This window comes from Alexandromys fortis, unplaced genomic scaffold (genome assembly GCF_014885135.2).
Source record: "Alexandromys fortis isolate MF-2015 unplaced genomic scaffold, M_Fortis_MF-2015_v1.1 scaffold_4, whole genome shotgun sequence".
In the NCBI taxonomy this organism is placed as follows: Eukaryota; Metazoa; Chordata; class Mammalia; order Rodentia; family Cricetidae; genus Alexandromys; species Alexandromys fortis.
In genome coordinates this window covers 12,397,421-12,411,574 of record NW_026067944.1, presented here as the reverse complement: position 1 = coordinate 12,411,574, position 14,154 = coordinate 12,397,421, and the positions used below count along the sequence as shown (strand labels likewise).

The 14,154-nt window shown below is 32.5% G+C and overlaps 1 pseudogene; it reads right to left on the bottom strand.

The window, feature by feature from the left end:
- Positions 1-1,574: 1,574 nt before the first annotated feature.
- On the bottom strand, positions 1,575-3,146 carry LOC126505826 (proteasome subunit beta type-1-like; annotated as a pseudogene).
- Between the last annotated feature and the right edge of the window lie 11,008 nt (positions 3,147-14,154).

Genomic DNA, 14,154 nt, shown 5'->3' with positions numbered 1-14,154 from the left:
GCATGAAGAAAATTATTCTTTCCAGTAGCCTCAAGAAGGTGTAGTTCTGTTTCAATCTCAAAAATAAAGAATGAATTTATGCTACTTTTAAGATACCAAATTTCTATTAGTGGTTTCAGTAATAACAGGAAATAATTATAAAACATAATATGGAGATTCTATGAGAAATGTAAGCATGTACAAGAAATTCTACAATTATAAACTAAGGAAATATCCAAAAGTGCAAGAATAATAGAGGTGTTTATAGGATCATGATACATTTTCCATAAACATTTCTCAGACTACTAGTTGACTAACTGATAAATGTATTTAACAATGTAGAAAATCAGCAATTATTTTTTGCTTTATGAAAGGAAGTCATGTGCCAGCACATGCTTTATAATTTACTTATTTAGCTGTTTATATTTCAATAGTTAATCCTTAAAAACCTAAAAGAGATATTGAAAGGGGAAGGAAAGAAAGGAAAGAGGAAAGATAAATAGAATATATTGACATGTGTGTGGGTGTGGGGTGTGATTCGAGTTCTAGGTTTGTAAGGAATATGAGGTTGAAATACCAAAGACTATATCTTATTTGTACACCATTAACAATTAATATACATCTATTAAAAAGAAAATGGTTTGCAAATTGTCAAGTGAATAGGAAAGGCATTGATGAGAGAAATATTATGGAAATTGATGGTTGAATGAAGTGGTGAGAGTCAACTATAAAGTATGTAAGTATGTAAGATGTATTAGAAAATACCTAGTAAGACTTGTCAATAATCTAAAAATGCTGAACTTGAAAATAATGGAAGAGGTAAGCAAGACACAAAACTTGTCATTATTTCCCAGATATGAGCAAGCCTTAATGATAAATACTTGGAGAGTCTAGTATTGTCAAATATTTCATCATGATCATGGGGAATATGAGATACTTGTGAAACATCTGAGTAAAGACTTAAGGTATACTATAGGGTCAGAAGATTAAAGTTTGTAAGATTGACAAGTTTGTAATAAAAAATTTATAAGACATGTGGCTCATTCCTAAAATTCCAGTTCTCAAGAGACTGAGGCAAGAGATTTCCGATTTAAAGTCAACTCAGGCTACATTGTAAATTCTAAGTGGACCCAGGCTGACTTGGGGAAAAAATGAGAGCCAATACAAATAAAAGCATTAAGTCTAAACCGGGCGGTGGTGGCGCATGCCTGTAATCCCAGCACTCGGGAGGCAGAGGCAGGCAGATCTCTGGGAGTTCGAGTGTTAAGTCTATGAGAAGAGAATGATAGGAAGATAAAAGAGGAAGGCATCTCTAATAGGAAAATCATATAATGATAAGATTCAACCTTTTTTAAGAAAAAATCTTTTAGTAAAGATTTTATTTTTCATTATATATAATTATGTGTATGTGCCTACTGAGGAGAGAGGAGGGCATCGTATCCCTTGGAACTGGAGTTACAGGTAGGTGCTGGGAATCAAACTTAGGTCTTCTGCAAGAGCCACACTTTCTGAACTTATGAGTCCTCACTTTAGCCACAAAGAGAGAAATTCTTCCCAATTTGTCACACCTACAGAAGACACTGTAAGAAAATGGGTACTTTTCATGCTTCTTTTTAATAATGACAAGCTTGTGCCATAGCTCCAATACACAGCTGACAATCAGTCTTTCCGCAGGGGAACAGTCTCCTCCCTGATGCCTTCCTTGGTCACAATGCAGATCTTGAGGGCATCACCAGTGTACACGTCCCTCTCAGCTGCAGAGATGAAGACATCCTTCACCAGCCGCATAGGCTTTGTCCAGAGACAGGGGCACGTGGTCGACATTCTGCATATTTTTGAAACCAACCTGGTTGTTAAGCAGAGGCTGCAGCATGGCACTTGCTGAGCCCCCAGCCTTGAAGGAGTCTCTCTGGTAGGAGCCCACTGGGTCAAAGCTATACACAGCTCCCTTTCCTTCTTCATCGAGTCCACCGATGATGTTGTAGACATAGTACGGGAAGAAGCGCCGTGAGTAGAGGATGGTGGGAAGCATGGCAGCAATTGCCCCAGTGGTCATGGCCTTGTTATTGGAGTGCTTGAACATCTTTAATCTTGCTTCAATAATCTTCGTCAGAGTAAGACAATCTCCATGAAAACCACTGCAGCCAATGACTGTTTTGTCTGTTAGTTTATAACATTTGGGGCTATCTCGGGTATTAATTGAAAACCCTTCACTCTGAAGCAACAATGGAAAAATCTTCTCCAGCAATTGCCAATACAGTACCTCCATTCCCTGAGCCCTCATTGCCATCTCTTGGTCGAAGCCCCGGTAAGCGGCCAAGGTGAGCATTGCTCCGACTCCTGCTGCCTCACGGCCAAGATTCAACCTTTAAAGACCACAATGTAAACCACAAAGTTTAGCAGAAAGGAAAATTAAATCCAAAATATATTTAGAATCTAGAATCATTACATGTTCTTTATATTTTGCTTTTAGTGATAATATTAACATTCATTTATATTTGATTTTTTCTGTGTTTTCTTATGTTATTAAATTTAATATTTGTCCTTAATATTGTCCTGTACATGACACCACCACTAACCTTTTTGTTTGTTGTATTTTTCTTTTCTTTCATGCAATGGACTTCATCTTCTGGTTTATTTTATCCTCCCTAAGCAGGCAACCCTCAAAAGCTTCGGTTTAGTGGATACAAAGACATAGAGTTTCTTGCCAACTCTGACCTGATATATTTATATGGCAAGAATTGACACTTTATAATTTTCAACTGTACAGTATGAGGTCATAGAATATTTGTTCTTTATTTATTGCTATTACCAACAACAAATGAAGGGATACCACTAGAATATAAACTATAAGAGTTTGCATACATTGTCTTTGCTGCATTTTTAAAAGTGTGAATCAGATTTATTACTCTATGACTTCTTTGTTCGAAGCATGCCAATTTTTTCTACAATAAATATCTTTGCCAATGTTGAAGGTCTTATATGACACAATGCCATGTGATTATCAGAAATACTTCATTGCCAATTCTCTTGTGCCTTTTTCTTTGTTTAGTCACTTCTAATTTTCACAAAACACACATTGACTCTTTGTACCTCAAGAATGTCCTTTGCTTCCTCTGTTCATCTTCTTTCATAGACTCTGGCTTTTCTCCAACTTTTTGAACCATGGCTCCAGGTCTTCATTCTCCAGAAGTCCTTCCCTGATCATCATCAAAAGTACATATTCCCTGTCGTATTTCAACCCTACTTTGTGCTACTTGCAGTTCATTATTTGATGCTTTATTAAATATTGTCCTCAATTTCCATTTTCCTTTTTTTCTTTTCTTTTCTGCACATAGAACCCCAAAAACCAAGGTCTTTTCTGTACTCATTGTATAAAGTACATTGTCCAGTACAAAGAGGGCACTTAAGAAATGTGGTCTCAGTAAAGCATTATATTTAATGGTGAGCATCTGGTGTGCTATAATTCGCCAAGATGTGAATATAGACTATTAAAATATTATAGGTTTCTGCCTATATAATTTTTGGAAGAAATTATTTGACGCTTCTATTTCCCTCCATGTTTTATGGGAAGGATGGTAGCATCATATAGTTAAAGTTGTCTGATCCAGCTCTCACTAATACCTCTGTGCTGGTCTTTGTTGTTATAAAGAAATGAGCTTAATGGCCAATATTCCTGAAGAATTCAATCCACATTCTTACATCACCTCTTTTAATAAATTATGCTCCTTACTGTTTCAAAGTGATTTTTGTTCTGAACTATTAAATACTGCACTGTCTTACTGAAGGTCAGACTAGTTACTTTTGCTTATACTACCCTCCATCCCTGTTATCCGTATTTCTAAAAGTATAGTTTCACTTTAATATCAGCTCATGTGAATATCAAATGAGTGTGCGTGAGCTTCTCCCACAGCTGAGTTTTGACATTAAGAAAATTAAAATATGCCCTAATCATAGAATGTTTTAACTGTTGTCTGACATTTTAAAGGATTTTCTCATGAATTTCAGAATAGATTATGCTCCTGTGTAGCTTCTTGGTTATAGAAAATAATCTTCTAAGTGATTTGAACTTCATTTTTAACTTTTTGTAGAAAAATTTAAGAGAAAGTTAGAAGAGAAGCAATAGAGACAAGAAGAAAAATATATTTATTTAACAAAAAATCTTTGGGGTAAGTCATTCATTCTCTGTCCATTTGTAGTTTTGTGCCAATGGATGGTAAATGGGATTTCTTATATTATAAATATATACCTTGTCTGCAATAACATAAGTTAATGCAGAATATAGTAGATTTATTTTAAGAGGCTAGGTTATTCTTTGCTCCTTTATATGGAGCATTAAAAACAGGAGCATCATAGAGAGGAAATTACTAATTGTTTTTCATACTTTTCTATGATGTCAAACATTAAATTATACATTAGGAATTTTTAAATATAGGTTATAGATTCAAATATTAAATGTTTTCTCTGACCAATGCTAAATAATTTGAAACAACAATTTTGAATTTCATTTTCCATTTAAAAGTAGTAAATCTTCTTTAGACATGTCTTTTTTTTTTTTTTTTACATATAACCCGAGTTCTAGTGTTTCTATCTTGTTTAAGGTAAGTATATGCAATATGATTTTCCAATTTGGCTAAGATGTTATTCAAATTGTTTTTAGAGTAATTACTTTCTATTCTTGACATTCCAATTTGTATATTCATCTGTTTTAAATCAATATGATATTCTTAGATTCTCATGCATCATCTTCTGTGTATTTTTGGACAAAACAAGTATGCTATGATTTTCAATAAATGTTGATTGATTATACACTTTATATGATACTGTTTCTTCCACTTGATATGCACAGATAATCAAACATTCACTATCTTTCTGTATAAGAAATAAAAAATAAGCCGGGTGGTGGTGGTGCATGCCTTTAATCCCAGCACTAGGGAGGCAGAGGCAGGCAGATCTCTGGGAGTTCAAGGCCAGCCTGGTCTAGTTAGTTCCTGGACAGGCGCCAAAGCTACAGAGAAACCCTGTCTCGAAAAACCAAAAAAAAAAGAAAAGAAAGAAAGAATAGTAAGTATTATATATGAGTAGATACAGAACAACCTGATTTTAATAAATGGTATAGAAAATAGTAAAGCTTATAAAAGGGGAATGTTTAATAAAATAAATGTCAGTTGTCAGCAATAATTTGTATTGAAATAATGAATGTGGAAAATGATGTGTCATAGAAGCTGATAAGACATGTTGTCTATAGATACTATACTGTCTACTCAGCATATTTGAGAATGAAACAAGGTCCATGTTGGTTGGACTGATACCAACAAGGAGTAAGAGTTAAAAATGGAGGACATAGAACAATAAAGAAAAGATCACTGAAATGACCTTGACACTGATGAGAAAACACGAAAAGTTACAGATTTTGTTATTAGCTGGGTGTTGTGTTCATGTCTATGAACAGAACTCAAAGCAAGTAGACAGATTATCAGGCTATTGAAGTAATCTATGATATTACTGAATACCTGGACAATCATCCAAACTCTCACTGGCAACATTAGGGCAACCAAATTTGAATAAGACCCAGACTAACTGACAGAACATTTTCAGAGGCAGGAAAATTAGAAATACCATCTTACCTTGTCTTGGCAAAGTTTGGCAGTATTTTGCTTGTATCCTGATTGTCCATTCTGGACACCTTGAACTTGATCAATGGTCAAGATAGGGCCAGTTCTTTACCCAACGATCAGTTTTGCCAAGAAGAAAACAAGCTCCAAATAGTGTCTTCTGTGCCCAATTTTCTCTTAGGAATAGATCAGTACTGTCAGGAGCAATCATGTCTCACATCAACAGAATCCTAAGTTATTTAAATGCCATAGTCTACAGTTCTTTGAACTGTTTGAAGATTACCTATCTATCCGAAAAATACCTTTGTACATCTAGAAAACCTAACTAACACGACTACAATGTTTGATTATTGCAGATGGCTATCTATTAATCTGTATTTTTTAACTAAGTATACATTTTCAAATGAGATGCACAAATACAATATCTTAAACAAGAGGAGAAATACACATGCACAATGTATCAAATCAACCTTAAATTTGTATTATTAAACCAAAATCCATACCAATGTAAACTACTCATCTTTATATACCATAATCTCCTTTATTTATTTATTTATTTATTTATTTATTTATTTATTTATTTATTTATTTATTTTTAGTAATTGATTGTGAGAGTTGTCTTTCAGAATGGCTAATATCAAAAACACTAATGATAGCTTATGCTTTAGGGCGTGGAATATGGGGAGCACTATTCCATTGCTGGTGGGAATGCAATCTTGTACAACACTTTGGAAATCGGTATGGCAATTTCTCAGAAAATTGAGAATCAACTTACCTCAAGATCCAGCAGCAAAAAAAAAAAAAAAAAAAACCAACAATACCACTCTTGGGCATATACCCAAATGATGCTCAATCATACTAGAAAAAAAAAAAAAAAAACATTTGTTCAACTATGTTTATAGCAGCATTATTTGTAATAGCCAGAACCTGGAAATAACCTAGATGTCCCTCAACTGAAGAATAGATAAATAAAATGTAGCACATTTACACTAGAGTACTACTCAGCAGTAATAAAACAATGACATCTTGAATTTTGCATGCAAATAGATGGAATTAGAAACCTCTATCCTGAATGAGGTAATCTGGACCCCAAAAGATGAATATGGTATGCACTCACTCATAAGTGGATACTAGATTTAAAAAAAGGACATTGAGCCTATAGATTATGATCCTAGAGAAGCTAGTAATAAGGTGAAACCAAAGGAAAATGTATATAGACACTCCTGGAAATTGAAAACAGAAAGGATTGGCTTACAGGGTTGGGAACATAAGGGTCAAGGGAAAGGGAAGGTTGGAGAAGAACCACAATTACTTTATCAGATTTTTTATTTGAATGATTTGGACATCTAGGTTGTTTCTAGTTTCTAAACATTATGAATAAATCTGCTATGAAAATAGTTGAGCAAGTGTCCCTTTGATATGATGGAGCATCCTTTGGGTATATGCTCAGGATTGGTATAATTGAGTCTTGAGGAAGATCAATTTCCAATTTTTTGAGAAACCTCCATAATGATTTCAAAAGTGGCTGTACAAGTTTGCATTCCCATCAATAATGGAAGAGTGTTCCCCTTATATTTCATTGCCTCAACTACAAATTCTTTCACACTAATACTGATGTGTGGTACTTGTTCTTGACTCAGATAACTTTTTGGCTTTTTTCCTTCTTCAGTAAGTGCCATAATCACCTTAGAAAGAACCACAGAGAACAAGAAGAGACACAAAGGAGAGGTTAGAGGGAGTAAAGGAAAGGGAAAATGATGTAATTATACTAATCTCAAAAACTCAATAAAATAATTGAAAATGGCATAATTAAACACATAATTTTATTAATTAATATAAATAAACTGAAAAATGAGTGAAATTATTTATTCATGCCATAATAAGTGCAGATCATATTAGTTTTGTGTAAAAGTCTGTATTGTTTCAATACACAGGATTTAATCTGAGAACAGGTTACTTTGTCATGGACAATGACCTTTATAAAATGCATGAACATAATGTAAATTTAATATCAAAGAAATATATGAGTTTTAATCATGCAGTATTAACAGATACATAAGACAGTATTTATCTGAATAAGTGCCATCATTCCTACATAATTAGGAATTCAATTAATAGTAATCCTGGATTTAATATAAAATATCATGTGGAGTTTTCATAAATAATTATTTCAGGCATTACAAAGCTTACAAAGATAACTAGCTAAGTTGTACTCATCAGTAACAAGTACACAAAAGCACCATAACATGGAAATAAGACTAAACTTCCCTGAATATTTTATCATCCATACCAAAGTATATGATGACAAAGTTGATTATATAGTCAACTGCATCTGAAATATGTATTCCATATGAGTTTTTCTTTATTGGCCTAGCTATAATTTCTGCTTATCCATGTCTTATTTTATTTCTCATTATTTTGCATTCATATTTATATGTGCATATATGCATGTGTGTACTTGTGGAATGCCTGGTTTGAGTCCATATTCGTTATTTAATATTAACAACCCAGAGAAAGTCCTGCCTCTTTTCAGCAGTCACAAAGAAATCCCATCTGATTCACTCAAAGCAGTAGCTTTAGGGAACAAAAACCTTTGGTAAGCTTTCGGGAGCATTACAGAATTAATAAGATTTCTGAGATTTCCCTGACCATTTTATTCTTTTAACATTCTAGCTCAACCATGGAGCTTGGACTATATGAGAGCCAGAAAAATAAACATAATATCTGATAATAATCTTTTGTTGAAACCACACTAGAGTCAACAGTTGGAAGAGATTGAATATCATACTCTAGATGGCTTTGCTATCAACAAAGTAATTCTTTTTAATAGGAATGAAGTCTTAAAATGGATGGAAGCAAATTAAATGAGTTTTACAGGATTTCCTCCAGTAAGTCTTATGCTATTTTCATTTGGGAATGGTTTCAGGGAGAAAGCAAAGAGACTGCTGTGTCGGGAGGTACTAATTAAATCCTCAGTTTGCCTACAATCATTTAATTGTAATAGTAGCAATCCAAATCTGATTAATGAAAAATTTACTCCTGGTAATTAAACATTCTGCCAAATTTCCTAGCATTAAAATGTTTATTAAAAGTCATACAGACTTCTAAAGCATTGAAAAAAAATCTGAAGACTGAGATCATCAGTAGTTTCTTACCTTAAAGACTGGGTCTCTCTATTTCTCTGATGGTGAATATGATATACATTGTCACATTTCCATATTTTTTCTATCTATAGTATTTAATCTAAGCATAAAGAAAGGAATTATCCATCATGGCATCCATTATGAAAATGCAAATACAACTAGCAACATGTAACCTCATGTAAAGGCATAATTTCTAACATATTTTCGGCCAGCAACTAAACTTCTTTCACTCATTAATGTTTTCTTCTAATCAGTGTCTCACCAAATCTTTCAGTATAATTATGTAAGAAAATCTTGAAGAGGTCATGACCATTAAAATCAGAGTCCATCTCTACAAAACAATGATAATTAATAAGAAGAAAAGTAGGGGGAAAAGTTCAGCATATGAGAATTTCCTCTTTGCCTCATAGAATTTGAAGATAAAACTCTTCAGTAATGATTCATGAAAATCTCAAAATAAGTTTGGTTTCTAGTCAACAGGAAGCTATTTAGTTGAAAAAGAGTCAAGTGAAATAGTATTGAAACTTTAAGGTCTCATTCTCTTTGTACTCATTAAAGTTAACTGAGGTGTAAAAATTTTTTTAAAAAGTAAGGTCAGAATTCAATATACTAAATTAAAACTACCTAGAAAAAAAGAAAGAAAACAAATTTAAATACACATACTCTAAAGGAAACAATGCCCTGAAATGAATCATGTTATCTTGGGAACCAAGAATGGAAATTTGTAAAATCTTCATCTATACAATTCTACTTTACTTGTTATAGAAATACAATTTGCGTTCTTGATCATAAAGAAGAATATCATTTACATTTATAACTTCAGTTTAGGAATGCCTCAGACTGTATTAGTGAATTAAAAACTACCAAGATAAATTGATAAAAAAATTCAAAAGAGAAAATATTAATTAAATTTGGATACTCAAAGAAGGTGTTTTTACAAAAATATGTGTGTAGAAACAGTTATGTGTAGTATGTAAACAATCATAAATAAATATTTCATGACTGAATTTACTTAAATAAACTTAAGTCTTTCTTAAAATCTTATTTTATTATTAAAAGTTAGATATTTAAGTATCCCATTTAATTTCTTCACTGAAATATAATTATAATATTATATATTTGGAAACAACTTTTCTGGGATATTCTAAGATATATATATATATATATATATGTGTGTGTGTGTGTGTGTGTGTGTGTGTGTGTGTGTGTGTGTATGAAAATCTTCACTATACCAGGACATGATGTGATTTGAAAAGCCCCATGTTTTATTTTCTCATCTCTAATTTCCATTTGTGTGTGAAGGCACCCACCATTCCTTTCAAATTTATTGAACTACCTTCATTTTCTGTGACCTGATACTATAATATCACGTTGTTTTTTTCTTGCTATGAAAGTCAGAATTAACTAGATTAAAAATAATGACAAATCTTGACATGGATACAGGGAATGGAATATTTAAAATCTCTCAAAATTACACCAAGCTTCTGATATTTTGTTATCCTAAATTATACAAAGTGACCGTGGCATTTTCTATGGACATTCTCAAATTAGGTAAAAGCTGACATATGATGTTGGGATCACTGCACAATTACCTTCCCAACACTGAGAGCTGATAATTCACATCAAATCATGTCACTTAAAAAACTATGCATACTTGGAATTGACTCTGACACACAAAACTTTGATGCATTGAAACATCAAAGAGAGAGAGAGAAGATCAAAGTGTCTTTTCAATTATTGTTATTATTTATATTAGGAAAGAGTTTTATGGAACTTGTAGAAGTAAACTATATGTTGGTTTTCCAGTAACCCAGAACTGAATAATCAAACAGAAATTAAATTAATTGTGACACTTCTTGGCCAATGACTAAGGCATATTCCTAACTAGCTCTTACATCTTTAATTAATCCATTTCCATTAGTCTGTGTGTCACCAAAAGGCTGTGGTTTACTGGTAAGTTTCTGGTGTTTTTCTTTGTTGGCAGTTACATGGATTCTACCTGACTCTGCCTTCTTTCTCCCTGCATTCATTTTAGTTTAGCTCTCCTAGCTTCATTCTGCCATAGGGCAAAGCAGCTTCTTTATTAACCAATGATAATAAAACATATTCATAGCATACAGAGGGAAATCCCACATCAGAAACTGAATGATATCCTTTACAAATAAAGGTCTCAAAAGTTCATTTACATAGTTGAAATATCCAGAAACCAAAAATAATTATATGATGCTGTTTTTTTTTTGTTGTTTAAAAATAATTATATTTTATTTAATAAGAAGAAATCCACTCCAGTCATGAATGAACTGAGAAGAAAAAAAAGAATTAAAATTCTGGTTCAACAAGAACTCTGTCAGCAGGACATTGCAGGGATGTGCATTTAGCACTTGTTGTTAAAACAAACGCTCATTATTAAAGACAACTCTGTACCTCAAGACTTTAAGAAAAGTGTCGATCTTATGAGTATCCCTTTTCAGGCAGCAGACCAAAGGCAAAAAATTGAGAGTCTTCATCAGCTGACTTTAAGATAGGGGAGTCAGTTTCTTCATATAGAGTCTGAGTCCTATTGAGTATGGTCCTAAGTCCCTCCAGAAGTACAAGATTTCTGTCCTTCACAGCATTGGCTGTTTTCAGCATATTATCAGAAGGTTTTGGAAGAGAGGTCACTGCCTACAGCAGATGTCTCAGCGGTTCTTCCCAGGCATTAGTAATGTTGACGATTGCTTTCAGAAGGTCCATGATATATGATGCTGTTTTTAATATTCTCCAGGACTAATTGACAATCAATCAAAATAAAATTCTATACCACTTAAGACCTGAAAGAAAAACTACTAATAATAATTCCTATGAAGGTAGCTCTAAGAAAGAAAATCATTCTGAAAACCTGTGAGAGGAAAAATGAAAAGATCTGAATATTAAATAATATATAATTTCATGTAGTTCTCCATCTGAAATTTCAAGAAGATAATTCTCTTAACATATTTTACATTCCTGCAGGAAATAAATTAAAAATTGCTTTATTCAAAGTTATCTACAATAAAACAAATTCTGTGTGGTTTAATATTAATAAACATGGATTACAAAAATTATGATGGTACGAATTAATTAAACATAAATGGTACTATCTTATTAAAATTGTATTGCAAATTTATTACTAATATTGAAGAAAGTTATTATTTTAGTTTCTAAAATAGGCAAAAAACATGTAAACAATATATCTAGTTTTCTAAACACACATTTGAAAGGAGAGTATATATGTTGAATAAAACCTATAGGAGCATTCAATAATACAATGAATAAATTCAAGTGTCTGTCTCTATGCAGCAAAAATCAAAATTATATTACCTATTGCCTTTCCGTTAGTTATTTGTATATGATTTATATTATTGAATAAATCATGAAACACAGTAAATAAATGATATTCTTTCTATTCTATGATCTCTGAAATGCATGCTTGGAAGTCAGCTTTGATTATAATCTAACCAATTTAAAATGTGTCGCACAGAATTCTACTCCTATTTAAGGCAGAATTTGTTTATTAAGTAATCAAATATATATATATACAATCTCAGTAGTAAAGTGTATCAATACATTTCACAAGGATATAAAATAGAGTAGATAGGGAATACATGATAGGGAGCAAAATTCAAATATAAATGGTGCTATCAATTGAAAATAGTGCTTTTGATATTATCTTAAATTTTTTATTTTAGACAGAAAACAGTAGAAAATTTTAAACTAATTTTTTAGTAGTAATTTATTTTGGACTTATGAATTTTTGTAGTGCTTGAACATTCTATTTTGATATATACTAATAAATTCTTAAGGTATGCTTCAGTGAGGCATAATGACATCAGTATAATGGCTATATATATATATATATATATATATATATATATATATGCACACACATCTGGTCATGGAGTATAATGTACGAGCAGGTGAACATATGATCTGCAGTTGGTGGCACCATTGAAGAAGTTTTGGAAGCCGGATCATCACTAGGATGAATTTGAGATTTTATACCCTGGTCTAAATTAATATTTACTCTCCACTTCCTAACTATATATTCATAGTGGCCAGAAACTTCCTGTTCAATAATTTCCAAACTATTGTTGACTATATAGTTTTGAACTATTAGCCAAAATTAATAATTTATCCCTAAATTTCTTTTGTAATATTTCTGGTCACAGCAATGATTAAAAAAGATAGTACAAGTGGTAACTGGAAACATTGAGTTATAGCACCACATGAAGACAGTCTATATATCTATTTGTGTATGTATCTCTGTGTGCTTTTATGTTCACAAAATGCACAAATATAAGAATATAACATCCTAATATCATTTGTATATGGTTACAAGGATTATTGTTTTGTATTAGATAAACCAAGGGGAGATCCATAATAGGAGAGGTTACTTCTCTTTCCCTCAGTAGCCTATAGTTCTTCTTTTAGAGGTAGAACAACATGAGATTTTGTCCCTTCTTAGCAAGTCTACTGATACTATCATTGCTCAAGTAGCATTTAGGCAGACATAGGAGAGAAACTGTCACATTAGATTTTCTGATATTTTGCATATTACAATATTTCTACCCCTCTTACATGATGTTGCCTGACCTGTGTTGCAGACATATTTATTTGGTTTTCCCCGTTACCCACTAACCTCTGGATAATATCCAATTATGATTTTCTATAATAGCCTCAGATATAAAAAGATTTTTTAATGAGAACCAAAAGTTATATTTATATCTAAGTATAAATACAAGATTTAAAATGCAGCTAAGGTTAATACTGGTCTAATAAAATACTGGTAGTAAATAGTCTTTTAAGGCCTCACTAGCCCTGGGTAGTTGATTAGGTTTTTAGCACTAGGCATGATTTTTCTCTTTTTGAGTGGGCCTTTACTTCAAATAAACAGCTACTTGTTATCACCAAAATCTGAGTGTCACTCTTGAATCTTTAGGAATATATTGCCCTCTGAGCATTGTTATGGTGTGTAAGCCATAGGTATGGATAGAATTATTGTCTCCCTCCTTTGGCATTTTTCATAGTATTTTCTAGAAATGCTATAGAATATTCCTTTGCACTTTGTCACTAGGGGAATACCTGGATGAAGACGAACAGAGTCTGGAGTCACCAGCCAGATGCAGAAGGAGCAGGAAACAAACAAGCCATCCTCATAAAGGTACCACCATGTAGTAGAACATAAATATAAACTATGAGTTAGCTTAAAACATAAGAGCTAGTTAATAATAAGCCTGATCAATTGGCAGAGCATTTGTAATTAATATGTCTCAGTTCATTTATTTGATAACGAGCTACTGAAGGACAGAAAAATTCTACCAACAAGACATGAAACAAGGAGACTTTCTGTATTAGTCAGGGTTCCCTAGAATAGAAGAACTTGGAGATGGAATTTCTCT